The following is a 16,185-nucleotide window of genomic DNA, read 5'->3' on the forward strand; positions in this document are numbered from 1 at the left end:
AGTATGTTATGAATTAAGTGTGAAAGCTCCTGAAGCAGCAAAGTCTGCAGCTCTGCCTCTCAGTAAGGAGGAATATTGTTTCCTCAGAGAACATCTACTTGCTTACTTTGTAGGGAGTGGGAGGCAGCTGTGGTATTTGGCACACTTCAGCACTGATCCTCTAGAGCTTCAAGAAGATAATTTCAAAGGACATTTCACATCATTAGATTGCCAGTGGAAAAAGAAAGAAGCCCAGTAGCAACATAACTGTTCTCCTCCTGGTGTTGTGAGGCAGACAAAGAGAAGGAGAGAAAGGAAAATTTGGAAGTTTGACCAACACAAGTTTATAAAGGCAAAACCAAAAGAATGCAGTTACCAGCACTCCCATGTTTTTCAGTTAAACCCTGCCTTGCTCTTGACAGCTTAGAAGATCACCGCTGATGACCCAAAGAAGACGCTTAATTGTTTATGAAATCTTTGATTTCTGCTTCTAGGTGCTTCAAATTTTACTTTATAACCCATATTACATTGAGAAATAGAGTATCTCTCTGTTTATTTCATATTTATTGGGAAATACCATGTGCCAAATGCCCATTATATGCTAGTGCAGCAGAGCAAGACTCCTAGAGGGTATTAACAAGTCTAGTTACTTCCTTTCACAACTGGCAGTGGTAAACTTATTAAAAGTGACTTATTAGCATATTTATTGAAAGCCAGGCATTTTTGAAGTGTGTAAGACTTCGCATTAAGAAATCTGGAAACATTGAAAATGTTTATTAGAGAGTCTCAAAATTTTAGGAAAAGTTAGCAAATCTTCTCAGTGAAATCTGTCCTCTGTTCAGAGATGGCAAGGGGAATTCCTTAATCAGAACAATCAGTGGCTTAGCAGACTCTTAATGGATAACTCTAGCTGCACAGGGGTCTATAAGACATACAGAGTCCTAATCACATCCTAACAACTCTGGTTGACAGTCTTTTATTAGTATTGGTTTTCTCTCTAAATTCCTCTTGAAATTCATATGTGAGTTTGAAAAATTGCTGAATTGTTCCTGCAAAATGAAAAGAATTTTGACAAACTCCCCTAAAGTATAAGGAGGCACACTAATGAGGTGCTGTGATATTTAATGTTTCTAAAGTTAGCAGTATAAGTGTATGTTAGTAATTGTGGTTTTTTTTTTTTAATAAAATATATTACCTTTTATTTCTGTACTATTAGTTTGAACATACTTAGCTGGTAAGCAATGACAAAAGACTGTTACTAGCAGGAGTTTTATGCTTCTTTACAGTCCCCTACATGATAATCTATGTGAATATTATCTTTCATGTGATTCATTTGGATGGATGAGAGTTTTTTATTTGTCCAACTGAAAATTTCTGAAACAGTGTGTAATGGATGTACACAATGTGTCCTTCCCTACCACTCCCAGATAATGAGTGTGCTAATCTGTGCATGTAGACCTTAGGAAATATCACTGGTTTTGGTGTGGAAAGGAACTAATGAAGTGGAAGCTAGCATCTTCCCTCCATGTTTTTTTACTAGCTGAAATGCTCACCTAAAAGACTTTGTTTTGGTAGCTGCTGTCTCCATTAGGATATTCAGATGGCTGCTTTGGATAAATCAGGCTTGGCTGATTAACTTAGTCGATTAAGCATGTTGTTAATAAGGCCAAGGTTGTGTATTTGATCCCTAGGTGAATGGTATAAGCCATTCACCTAGGAGCAGGACTCAGTGATCCTTGTGGGTCCTTTCCAACCCATTATATTCTGTGATTCTGTCACTCACCAGCAATGATGTGGTGTGTAGGCTATGCTTATATCCCTGAATTCTCACAATTGTCTGTGGCTGAAACTTTCTTGCCTGCTCACTCCTCATCAGCTAAGTCAAGCAGTGCAGGCTTTTTGAAAGGTGGTAGAAGGAAATAATTAATTGGAGATGCCAAACTGAAACTGGCTATTGAATAGCAGTATCTTAACAAAGGCAGTAATAAAACTACCTTGGCAGATCACACAGAAGTGCATCCCTCCAGGAAGAGCACTAGGAGAGGAAATAGATATCTATCCCTCTCCGTCTCACTGACCACTGTGGGCTAACCCACAAAATACATATGCTTTGATACGTGGCAGATACCCCTGCTTCCCACCCATTCTCCCTCTTTTGACTTGCTCTCTTACACAGCAGAGGTATGTGCAGGGACACACAGAAGCAGTTTCACCTGGTCCACACTGCTGCAGATGGAGTGATAGAGCTGCCTGGACACCCCTGCCCTGGCATCTCCCACCCAGTCTCTTAGTGTCACCTCTGGACGTGCTCAGGCTGAATGTTCACTGAGGTACAGAGGAGAGTGAGAATCCTTCTTGTAGTTATATTACAAATGTCTGTACACTGCAGGCACTTCCCAACAGCAGCACCACACTGTCACTGCCCCAGCTTTGGCGTGCAGACACCATTGTCTCAGACAGAAGGCTGTATTTAATGGAAAATAAAACACCTCCAGGGACATTGTTCCCAATTGCAGTTCCTGTCATGTTATTTTAATTACTTGAATTTGTTTTGCAATTAACCAGGTAATTTTATACTCTAGCTTATTCTGTTTTGAAAATACCTGCACTTTTTTATTTTCTTTTCTTTTTTTTCTTTACCATATGTATGAACAAACTGCTGTGATACCAATACCTGCATAAAAAAAACAGTAATGAGATATAGATCCCCATAATTTTTTTTCCATCCACATAAAAAAGGTGAAAAAGCACCTAAATTTTTCAAAGTTTAAACAGTTGACAGAAGGTAGTCTATTTTGAAAAATTTTCAGTGGAAGGACCCTTTTTTTCCTAAATAAGTACTATTTTTATTTTCCATACGTATTGCTATTACAAAGGAAAATAAATTATAATTCTTAGGCATCAGCATTGGGTGTTACTTGGTACCTTAGATTCATGTTATGTTCTATTGCATGTATACACATGCCTTGGCACCTCTGTGTATCTGTTGGGTGTGGGGAATACTTTGCTATGTTTCAGTGAAAGGAAGGCAAGTTGTCAGCAGGAAAAAATACAGCCTTTCAGCTACCAAAAAAATTGTGGACCTCCATGGATTTCAACTGCAGAGCTGGCCAAATGTGTTCATAATCTCTTGATCAATCTGCCTGGTATGAGCCTGCTCTGTGCAAGTGAGAATAAAACCACGTAGTCCTTGGAAACTAGAGGTATATGATAGGCTTACAACAGCTAAAAGCCTGTGATCAGATGGATGTGAACTTCATCTTAGTGCACTATGTTTTGATTTGTGAAATGTGCAGCATCAGTCCTCTGAGAGTCGCTTGGGGAAATAATAACCTCTGGTATATGACTGGATGGCAAAACCTTTTTCTAGTTATAGTCAAGCAGCAATTATTTTGTTGGAGGGAAACAAGATAAACAGTCCATGAATTAGCAACTGCGATATCATTTCTTATTTCACCACTAGAGATACATAGCAGGGCCTAAAATACATCTGCCACTCACTTCTAAAGCAGTTCTAGTTGGGGCTGAACCAGAAGAGTTTGTTCTGTGTTCACTGTGTTGCTACTTTTATCTCTAAGGAGTTCTCAGACCCTTGTGTCCTGACAGAAGCTTCCATCCTGCTGCTTTCCAGCTTGCCTCCACCTCTTTCAAACCTTAGGGCCACTACTTCTATGGACTCCAGGAATTGCTGTGCATTTTTTTTTGTGAAAAGTTCAATTTCCACCAAGATTAGCTTTTTTAAACTGTGCCCCACTAAGAAGCATTTTCTGTGACCATTTGGCACGCAGTGCTGATGAACTGTTCTTGTGCCATTTCCCTCATCTGCAGTGCTTGTGACCTCAGTGAAGACCACAAGATTACCTTCAAGTCTGTGCACAAGGACTGAGCCTTGATGACAGCAAGTTCAAGCATCAGTCTTGACAAATGCTTAAAGATGACCTCTTCACTTGGCTACTTAGGCCTACACCACCTGTTGATCTCTCATCTCACCTCTTCCTTTTTTAGCCCACTGAAAGTCTCTTTGGTGTGTTTCTTTGTGCTTCATATTTGTTGAGGATCAGCTTGAACCATTTTGCTTGACCATTTCGCACAGACAAATGCTTGGTATGAGTCATCTGGCACTTTAACACATTTTATTAATACTGCTATATAGGTATGAAACCCTTTATCTGCTGCCAGTAGATCTCTCTTTCTGTCTTCTGCTTCTTTTACTTTATTTTGCTTTGAACTTACTCTAGCGTTCACCTGCTTTATATTATTTACCAGCAACTGTCCTTTTCTTACATGTAATGCACATTCATAATAACCCCTCCCACCACCTACAGCTTTCCCTATTTTTTTTCGTTCAGTTGGACTTTTTAGCTACTTTGGCCCATGAGATGGTAGCATTTATAGAAGGGAATGGGAGCTGGAGCAGGTGCTGTAAGGCTGCTGTAATTTTCTATTACAATGGAGGTTAAACTGATTAGATTAACTAAGGATCTTTCCTTGCCTGAATACGTGGCAAAAAAAGCATGGGGTGGGAGAGGAATTCAGAAACAAGCTGCTGGCATATTTCCACTAACTTCTCTGAAGCCAAAAAATTACCCAAGATGTTTATGGCCCCTAAATGCTTCATTTTGTGAAGGGCATTTTTGAGTAGGCATTTGATGCCACCACAGTGAGGCATCTTCTTAAGGAATGATTATCCCTGAGATAAGTCTGAGGCAAATTGAGGAAAAAAATGGGATGGATTTTTCAGAGTAACAGAAGTAACAATAGCTTGTTTTTTCATGCAGTAATTGATGTTGTATGCTCAGTTAATATTCAGTAATTCATATTCTGATTACTGCATTCAATCATTTTAGAAAAAATCCTAATATATTTTGTCCATTAGAAAAGCATTTTCAAAATTCAAAAACAAGTATCTAGTCATTATCACTAGAATTCCTGCTTTACCTGTTTGCAATACCTAATAGGCTAATCCTTTTTGAGGTTAAAATTTAAAACTGCTTAAGAAAAGCTATTTGGATATGTGCTGGGAATCAGTTCAGATTTGGTCTAGATACATTTCTGTTGTCTTAGATCAAGGTTTTCTGAGCAAAACATCTTACCTTCTGCAGAACATGGGAGCTCAGATGGTAGTGGTAGCGATCCATCCAGCTCAGTGACGTTTCCATACCTGGTGCTGAGGAACATGGTCACGGAGGTAGCTCGGGGTGCAGCTGCAGTGGGAGCTGCAGGCTGAGCTCTGGCTGGTGGAGCTCAGGCAAAGAGGCCGTGGAGAGCCGACCCTCGGCACAACAGGGGCCCAGGGACCCGTGGCCCAGCCAGGGGAGCGGATGCCGAGACACGGCAGGAGCCGATGGCCCCAGACCTTCCCGTGCCTAGACTGGTGAGGGGATAAAAGCCCAGGGGTTCCTTTGGTCCAGGTCCCTCCTGAGAGGGACCAGCTCGAGCTGTTGGTTTGTTACTGCACTGTAATGAAGTTATTTTAAGGCTCAGGAGACTGAGACTCTGCTATAGGAAACTGGGGTCCACCCAGTGAGGAAACCTGCTCTGACAGTGGGAATGTAGGGGCTGTAGCTGGGAAGGCACCTCAGCCCCAACTCAGGTGGTGCAAGAGTGACCACCAGAGTGGCTCCTGGATGGTCGGACTGGGAAGTTTCCTTAATATTGGGCACTGGCAGCTGCACCAGAAAAGTGTAAATACAAATGTTATACTCCATAAAAAATGTTCATTTTCATCACACCTGATACGATTATGGACAAAAGGATGACAGTTTGCTTCCCTTGTCATGTTCAGAATGACTCTGAACACAAGGGTCATTAAAAATAAAGAGGTAATAAATCTCAATAAAGAGATTTGTGCCTTTGAGTGCTGCAAAGCTTCTGACCTCAGGAACAGTTCTTGGGAATGAGTTTCACAAGGAAATTGTGCACTAAAAAATGCATTTCATTCCATTGGTATGAAATGTATTGTCTGTCAGATGTATATGCCATTCCCTTTCATTTTCTTTTTTGATATTACTGGTGAAGATGCTGGTGGTTCAAATTCTTTTCTCTGTCTGATGCATGCCCAGCCCACCAAATAGCCTTTAGGGGTCTTCTGAGGGTTGAGTAAATGGGCACTATTAGCCTTTTAAACCTTAGCTGTCTTTAGTTGAGTCATTACAGAACTGATTTACTCTAGAAAGTCTTTATGTCTTATATGCAGAGTCTACATGTGGAGCTAAAAGCAGCTATACAAACTGACCCAAGAGATGGTGGTAATAAGCCCCCAACAAACAGGAAAAAAAATAATGGAAGAAAATATTTATCTGGAACATTTTGTCGCTAATGTATCTGTTGAAATAAAATGCAAAGGTACCTGAAATGACATTTGGTAAACAAACACTTCAAAATCTGAAGTAACTTAAGAGGCTTTTTCCATTGAAAGAATATGCAATACTTTACAACCAGTATTCAAGCAATTAGAGTGCCTTGCTAAGCAAAGTCCTCTTGACATTTCCTGTTAAACCTGTGCTATCCATGACATCCATACTATTGTTGCTGTACTTTAACTCTCTTCAATGTGATTCTGTGATTCTACACTTATTTCTTTCTAATTAGAGGAGCTAGAAGTAACAGCATGTGTGCATTTGGTGCATTACAGCTACTCAATAACTGTGCTTTTAAGTTGGCTCTATTTTGCTTGCACAGTATCTCTGAATTATTCAATTGACACAGAAGAGGGAGGTTGTACTTTTTAATGACCTTTCACCCCTTCTTCTATTTGTCACAGATATTTGGGAGTACTTTTGGTAGCAACATCAATACTGCTGATGACAAGTTTTGCAGTTTTTACCTTTACCATGTGCAGAAAAATGCCAAAACAAATAAATAAAGCTGAATAACACCATCAGCATTAAACTTTCTGGCAAACCAGGAAGTTCCTTTACATGGAAGTATTTTACTCATAAAGGGTGTGGAGGAGTTGAGTGAACTATTAGTATTCTGAAGTCTAGAAATAGGTATTGTTTTGTGCTTTGTTCTGATTGTCATTAATTAAATGGTGTGATTCAAATTGCACCACATTGGAAAAAACTGGTAAAGACAGCAAACACAGAAGTGATTCATTCAGTGTTGATTCTGTATGAACAGATTTCTTTTACTGGCCATGATTCTCAGTAAGTTCAAAAAATTTGTATTTCAGTCAGGGGTTATTGTCTTCCCTGCCTATTTTCACAGTTGCTGTTCAGCTGTGCTGATGGGTAACAATGAAGAGCATGTAAATATTCTAAGGCAAAATGCTCTGAAATTAGAGCTTTTTATCACCTAATCATCAAATAGTTTCATACAGAATTCTTATATGAAAGCTCTAATTGCTCAGAGTTCTGATATCAAATTTAGTCACTAAAAGTTATCACTGAAAATGTAACTGGCCCAGAGTTACGTGCATTTCTCATGGCAGTGTTTATCACAGTTACTCATACCATCTCCAATACATCATTACTAGAACAATGTCTAAAGTCCCTGACTAAAAATTTAATACCTGCAATAAATCTGATACAGCATCTATATGGAACTCTGTCTAAAGTCGGCACCAGTAAAAGATTCCTGATTTGATATCACAGAGACAACACATGCAGAAAAAATAATAAAGGAGTTTCTAATATTTTTTTTCTATTTACTTTAAATTAGCTGATACAGCCTACATTCTGATCTCTGAAGGTCCTTTTAACTAGAACTTAGGAGGATATTTACACTGTAATAATTATGGACAGCTGAGATATATATCCCTCATATACTCTAATCTTCATGCCAAACAACCTGAATGATGAGGATACACTGACATATTTATTATTAAAAATATAATATCATATGAGTTGTTAGTGAATAAAGATTTCTATATACATCTTTTGTTATAAGGATTCTGCAGTTTTCTTAAATTGTCTTTAAAAAGTCTTGCCTTGTTCTATATCATTGTGAAGTAGTGAACAGTCAGTGTATAGCATCATGAACAAATCTGTTTATAAATATGAACATTGCACACAGGAGCTCTATAAACTGTTCAGCCAGGTAACAGGTGTTTATGCCTTCCTGTATTTAAAATATATTGCTTTTAAAAGCCTAAACTGCTAATGATTTCTTTAAAAACAGCTTGCTTACTTGGAGAAAAATGTTCTGTTATAAGCATTATTAGCTGAGAAATCCTTCACACTGGTTTTAGATACTGTCTGCAAACCACCAACATGACTTGATTTTGCTAAAGTTGGTCACACCATGCAGTTGTGAAAGAGGATGATGCATGGTGAGTTTGGTGAAAATATTATTAGGAGGAGTATTTTTCTTACTTAAAATATTCCACTCTTACAGGGAAAGTGTAAGATACAGTTTTATTTGTAAACAACTGAAGTGTAGTATCTGCAATACACCTTGCAGAAGTATAATCACTGTCAAAATGACAAGACATCATCAAAGAAGGTGACTGCTGGAATTGAAAGAGGTGACAATCAGGCTCTGAAACGGTTTTGTTCTGATTGCATATTCATGATTCTCTCTATAATATGTTACAGTTACTGTGTGAGTTGTTCTAAGCAGATGTTTTAACATGACTAGACATGACAGACACCTTGTTCTTTGAGATTTCCAAGTCTAATCTTTCATACCGTTCCTTTCACCCTTTTTTCCCAGTGTCTAAATCTCGACTTGCAGGTTTAGCTATGGGACACATCCAAGAACACGTGGATGCAGAAGTACAACATCTGTGTCACATCTGTGGTGCTACACCAGGGATGGTGGTTTAGTGGTACAGCAGCAGCCCAGTTTGACACTGTGCAGCCCACCCAGCAAGTAGCTGTCACTTACTGGTGAACACTTATTCTGAGAAATGGGCTTTCATACACACCCATGAGCGAGTAATTTGCCTGGATTTCTCTCTGGCTTTGGGTAGCTCTTTATAAGATGACTCTCCTGTTTGCTGTTTCTTTGACTCATTTGGCTTTTAGGAAGTCTCTTCCAACATGCTGTGCCATAACAACGACAGCTGCTGGTGAGTGAGTGATAAAGCTGCAGACACTTGTAGAAATAAACTGCTCCATTTGCCTCTTGGATAAGCAGAAGGCAACATTCTCTCTTCTTTTATGATTTTCATTCAATTCAGAGAGAAATTTGGAAGGAACAAAGCAAAGACATTATCGGTTCCTATTTTTTCTTTCATTGTTTGTTTTTCAGACAGAGTCAAAAAAGTTTGGCAATTTTCCAAATAAATTACTATTTCTAAAAGTTTTTTTTCTTTTCCCAGGAAGGGACAGTTTAATAAAAACTGCAGTTCCATATAACTACATTCCTGAAGACTTTTCAGATTGTATCAATACATAGTCGGTGGTCCAGAAAGGAAATGACTGTAAGGGGAATTTACAAAACATGCAAAAAGACACATGAGCGAATCACACTTTTATTTCACATTAATTGTCTCCTTTTTCTCATTGTCCTGTTAAATGTACACAGAAAAGTTTTAACTTGATCTCAACGCAAACATAGAAAAGGCGGATTTTATAATTAAAAATAATCTTGTGCAATTAAGAATTGCTAATTCTTATCTACCTCCATTCATGAAAGGAAATATATACTATAGGATGTAATTCAAGGCTCAAAGGCATAGGATTGATCCCAAATTTACTGTTGCTTTTTCCGGTTGCTGCCTTACATCTGACCTTCCTCAAATCACAGACTTTCCACCATTTTCCTGGGTGCTGCTGCTCATGTTTTCATGGAAGAAAATACAGAAATCTTACATTGGCTAATCTTTCCCTCCATGCAGTTCACATCTAAAGGCCATCATGCACCACAGTCATATGGATTTGAGTATTTTTTGAATTAAATATGCTTCTGAGTGAAAGAAGAGAGAGGCATCTCTCTGCAAAGTGGACAAGCTTACAAAATGTTGCACAGACATCTGAAAGCTGACTTTTTTTCCTGAGGGACAGTGACCAGGGTAATGGGCCATTTCCTTTTGCTCTTTTTGTGCATCCAGTATAAACACATCTGTATGTGTTGGACATTGAGGATGAGTGCTGCATGAGTGGAGGATCTGCTGTACCAAGATTAAAACAATAGGTCCTGGTATTTTGACAATGCCAGTCAACAGCAAACCTACACTTTTTAGGCCAAGTCACCTGGATTTAAGATATGTGCAGAGCATTGACCAGACAGGAAACATTGTTGAGTCTGGTCCTTTAATAGGGAATAATTCACATGGCAAGACCTTAGACTGTTGTCAACTTTTCTGCAATACCAAATCGTCCTCGAGGAGCCGCTGCAAGAAGATTCAACCTACCAGAAAGCACACTCTGATGCCTTTCTAAATGGGAGAATCCATTTAAAAACTTGGGTGGAACTAAAGTAGAACAAAAGTCTGGTCCTTTTGCCACAGAGTATGTAACCTTTTAAATGTCTCCATGTCCATCCCAACTTCCAGACCTAGCAGCAGCTGAATAGAAAGAAATCACCTAAGATGGCAGAGCTGATCAAGCCTTACTGTTGTCAGAGCGAAGGCACAAATTACTTTTCTGTCTGCCTATCCCCTGCTGCAAAGACCTGCCTCCTCTGTTGCAGCTGCTGTGGGTCCTCAGTGAGCTCCTGGTCCACCACTGACATCCCTCTTGTTCACACAAACCGGGGTGGTGGTGTTTGAGCCCTTTGTGGTCCCACTGCTGACCTTGCTAAAAACAAGGATGTTCTCCTTCCCCTAGATGCGTGGTCCAGAAAATGTTTGTGATCATGCACATTTTGGAAGAGGTGTCAAAAAGGGAGATAATTTTTGTGAGATAATGACATATTTTCACAATTCTACTGCTTTTTAAGATGTCATACATAAACATAAAGCCTTGAAAATTTTCTAATTTTACCTTTAAATTTTGTTCTGTTAGTGTTAATACCTTTATCACTTTTTAACATACTCTATTGCTTTTTTAAAACAACAACAATCACCATCATCATGGTAAAATGCAGTTTGTTAACAATTAAAGTGTTTAATAGAAATTTTCCCCTAAAAAAAAAAGAAAATCTTTGAGTACATTTTTCATTTTCTTATCTCAAAGCATTTAATAAATGTCAAAACAACTTTTTTTTAATATATTGAGTACATTAATATGCTGTATGTGTATAGAAATTATTTTAATAGATGTTTAATGTAACACCCTTTGAGTTTTATAATAAAAGGAGAACGAAATGTTTTAATAATGTTGGAAAATACTTAGATATTATTGCAATTCGTACTTTCAGGTTTTAATTTCATGGTAAATTTTTTATTTCATGGTAAATACACGATATTTTATGACTTCTGATTTTAATATGAAGTAATATATTTCTGTTAACTGCTAGGAATGTCTTCAGAACAGAAATTGTGTTTAGTGAGTTTTCTTTACCTTTTTGTGGAGAAGTAGCAACACATGACTTCCCACAAGATGGCAGAAGCGAGTTGTGAAATTTATGGGCAAAGACGTATGAAGATACATGTGAAAATCCGAAAATAGAAGACACAGGCTTGATAAACAACCAAGAATTAGGATATTACGAAGTCACAGGGAAAACTCCAGCTTTAACTCACTTTTTTTTTGTGACCAAACTGAGCAGCAAGTATTTTATGGTAAGATCATATATCATGGCTTTCTGATAGGAAGCCAAAATTGGCTACAAGATCTAATTACAGTTATCTAAGTTCTTATTTTTCTCTTAAATGAAGTGTTTTCAGGTACAGATTTCACTCTCAAATACATATTTTTATGTTCATATGGCTGAAAAGTGTTCATATATTGTATACTGTTAACTAAGTATTAGAACCCACAAATTATTTTACCAAAGAAAAAAAAAAAAAGAAAAAAAAAGAAAAAACAGAAAGAAATGAAAAGAAAATATATTTGAAGACAAAATAGAAGATTCATTACATGTGTAGTAATAAATATATATATAAAGTTTGTAATTTATTATATTAAATTTTTATTATGCCAGATCTTGTTCTAATTCTCACTCAAATTTACATTAAAACCCCCATAAGTAATGAAATACTGCATAGCAGAGAGTTGCCATAAATATACAATAAAGTCCTTGTTCAATCATGAGATGAACCATCCATCATCAGTGCGCATACAGTTGTCTTACCCGTTCCTAACTCAGAAATAGAAACATGTTTTTCACATTACCTTCATCAAAATCCTGCAATTCTTTTTGTTCTGATCTAATTTAAGCTTAGCAAAAAACTGAGTGGAGTACAAGAGCCAAAGCAGCAAATTCCAAGCCTAAAGTAAAAGCTGGAGGTTTTCCCCTGTTTTGCATGAAGCAGCTTATGTCTGTAAGAGATGTACAGAAACTGTGTCTCTGTTTCTCTACACATGCACGTGTGTGTGCACACCTCCCCCAGTCCCCCTGCCTACTTCCAGCTTTTCCAACCCTATTTCCCAAAAGGATGTTGGGAAAAATCCCCTCTGTTGCTACTTAAGAATAGTACTTTACCATGATAGTGCAAAGAGTGACCATTTTCTGCAGATGTCGGTACAGAGTGACTCCACGTGGTGGAAACCATCGGAGGTGCAAACACAGGGGACAAGGCCAGCGGGCAGCAGCTCAGGAGCTGTCCCCATGAGTTCAGCCCTTCCTAAGTCACAGCTCTGTGCAGGATGGAAGATTTACTCGAGGAATGTAAAGATCTCCCTGAGATCTGCGTGAGGAAATGGTTCATCCAAATGGATCCCAGCTGAAGTTAAGAATGGCCATTGAGAAAGCACGGCTTGGCCCCATCCAGAACACACACTTGCTGAGAAAGGGTCACACTTGGATACCTGTGTCTTTCCAAAACATGAGAGGGGCAGCTGAGGATGATTGCTCCACAAGGTAGCAAGGAATTCTGGCTGAGGCTTGCTCTTTTCTTCTGACATTGCCAAGTCTGGTCAAGTTCCTACTTTGCAGCTTTCAGCTGGGTTTCCAGCAAAGTGATATCACCTTGCCTTTCACAAGCAAGGAGAGTTGCCACACAGCCTCAAAGCCAGTAATGCAGCAAACCTAGGAGGAATGGACTGTCTCAGCTGCTCTAGGGGCAACAAGAAGCATGGTAGGCTGCAGGGCACAGGAAGATCTTGCACTGGATCTTCATATAAACTTAAGTTTTCCTGTCTGTCCCTCAGTCGCTGTTACTCTGCTGGGTTTTGAGAGTAATGTGATTTACAGAAATGCATGTTTTGACGTCAAAACGACTGTGCAAGTCATCTCCTTATTGTTGAACAAATACAATAAGATGTTGATTCCCTAAGGCCTTGGAAAAGAAATTCCAGTTGGAAGGATGCTCCACAAGTCGTCCAAAAGGTTTCCACCTTATGTGTTTGAGAGCTTTTGCTAATCTTCAGCATGGCTTTCCTTAACAATTATTTGTGTTCATAATTTGGAATTTGGTTTGGGGTTTTTTTCCACCTTTGACCAAATTCTAATCTGCTTTGCAATTGCTATGTTGATTAAAGGCTTTGAAAACTGATTTTGATTTCCTGTACTTTCTTGATCTTGACTACAATAGCTCCTTTTTTCTTCACGATATTTTATGTCTTTCCTGTTTCATGCAAATTTTTCTTATCTCCATTTGCTAAGAGGTAGATTTCTGCTGAAATCACCAAGGGCTGCATTATTCTCATGGAAGAAAGTTAAATAAAGTTATGAATGCCTTAAAGCTAATTGATGTATCATGTAAGTATTGCACTGGAAAATGCAAATAAGGTGCAGGTTTTATTCTGGTGTCTTGGTATCCTTTAGTTTTAACCTGCTACTGAACAACACTGCTTGTCAGGTATCTTCATCCTTTCAAAGCACTTTGTTGCAACACAGGCTGAGATGATTTTGTTTGCTCAAGTGAAAGCTTACTTTATAGATGTGTTTTTTGACTCATTATAAGATTCAGGTTGCCACAGTTGTTTGAATGTCTCAAAGAAGAATGAGAAGAGTGCAATTCCCATAACACCACCATAGTTTGTACAAATCACTTTTCAGAAGTAAAGTTCAGCTTGGCTCCTGAAATCAATTGTCTGCAAATAACAACCAGAGAAGCTGAAATTAAGAAGAATTTACCTAAAATGTGTTTTCAGTTAGCTTCTGTCATGGTATCATCTTTTTGATGTAGGATTTATCTTATCCAAAAACCGGCTTCCAAATGGAAACCACTAGTGCTCAATGACAAATAAGAAATATTTTGTCTTTTCCTAGTGTTCTCTACCATGTCCTGAAGAGTCTGAAAGTGTTACCTCTGTTGTGAATTGACTGAAACTCTTTTGACTGCGTTGTCACAGAAGGAAAATATGCTCATAAAAAAATCACCATAAACTTTCATTTAGACATGCATTTAAAAAAAAAATCTGTATTCCTGACAAACTTGATACCATAACCACCTTTAGAAGGTACAATCAAAAGATGTAGGAATAGGAATGACTTTTGTGCTTTTTAAATTTTCTAATTGTGGAAAGAGAGTGTAGAGCTCACACAGGAGGTTTTGGGTTGTTTGCACTGTCTCACAAGTATGCGGTGGCTTGTAATTAAGCACGACAAAACAAATGGAACTGCATGATCTTCTTTCAAATTCCTGGTGAGAAAGCTGGATTATAAATTGAAGGGAATGGTAATTAAATAGATGATATAAGAAATTTTTACTTTTTAAATTCTCACACGCACAAACAAGAATAGGTATTGCTTGGCTTTACACAGTTTTTACACATTGGAGAATATTATTGTCTTGTATATGTATTACTCTGTAAACTCCCAAAAAAGCAAGATACAAAATTGTCAGTAATTCATGTTTGTATATTACTTGGTTTTGGAAAGAAAAATGCTGAATCTAGGATGTGACTCAGGCTCATATTGTAAAAAAAACCAAAACAAACAAAAAACCAAATTAATTTAAAGCAGCGTTTATTTTGAAAATGAAATAAAATACATTATTTCTTAGGCATTTTATTTATCTCAGCATCTCTTCTTTTGTGCAATTTATATGTAACATTAAAATATTTAATGAGATCTGGCTCCAAAAAGACCTTGGAATTGGAAAGTGAAAGTTTGCCCCTTACATTTCACCAAAACAAGGATTCTGAGATAATTCGTTTTCAACTATTTTGTTGATAATAGGTCAGAAAAAGATCTGTTCCATTCTTCCAGCTCTTTTCACATACTAATCGGAAAATAATAAAAGCATTTTGTTCATATAATGCTACAAGCGGCTCTCTGAACACAATCAATGAATAGAAATATCAGCACTTTGTCATTACTTTCTAAACTGGAAGTTTTACACATAGTGCAAACTAAAGAAGGTGGAAAAAAGTTTGAAGTTCATATTACAGTTGATTCAACAGTTCTGTTTGACTTTCAGTTTACAGCTGAAGTAAAATGTTTTCTCTTTACTTCAGGTACTCTCAGAAGTTCAATCTGATTTTAAGTATATATGAAGTTTTTCCAAGATCTATCTACCTCTGATTGAGAACCTCCACATTTTTAATTATTGCTCACAAGTTCAAAAAATTCATTTGGATATTAAAAACTTCATGAGGTTTTGTAAAAAGACAGAGCAAAATGACACTGCTGCCTCCAGATGAGCTTATTGCCCTCTCTGAGAAACGCTGCATGGAATATTTTATTTTTTTTAATTAAAAAAAAAATGTATAATTAAAATTAAGGGATAATTTCACCTTTTTACTTGGTTATTTTGAGCAAAATATTTCCATCTGTCAAACAGCTTCACTATCAAACTAGGCAACTCTGAGAAAGCCAAGGAAAAATGCCAAACCACTTTCATTTAAAAACCAAAAATCCATTTTTATATCTGCCAAGTTTTGCTGGGCTTCACATGAAAATGATGTGAAACTACAAATTTCTAACTTTGCCACTCTGGCTCTCCAAAGATTAATTTAGAAAAGAGGACTAGTAGCCCACATGTGTGTATTCTCTACCAAGATTTTTTCTTTAAAGTTTTGTTTTAACCGCTTTTTAGGGTTTTCTATCTCTTTAGAGATTTAGAGAATAAAACCTTTTAGCCAAAAGTTTTATATCTTGCAGTGTGCACCTGGCCATGAAATCATCCTAAGTTTTAATCAGTACAATAGTATGAGCTCTCTTTCACTTGTGACAAGGAATTTTACCACAATACTATCAATACAGCTCATGCAAAAAATCATGCATTAACCTCACACGATTAATTTTTTGACAACTGTCCTTTCCTTT

The sequence above is a fragment of the Cyanistes caeruleus genome, chromosome Z (genome assembly GCF_971803275.1).
Source record: "Cyanistes caeruleus chromosome Z, bCyaCae1.hap1.1, whole genome shotgun sequence".
Classification (NCBI taxonomy): domain Eukaryota; kingdom Metazoa; phylum Chordata; class Aves; order Passeriformes; family Paridae; genus Cyanistes; species Cyanistes caeruleus.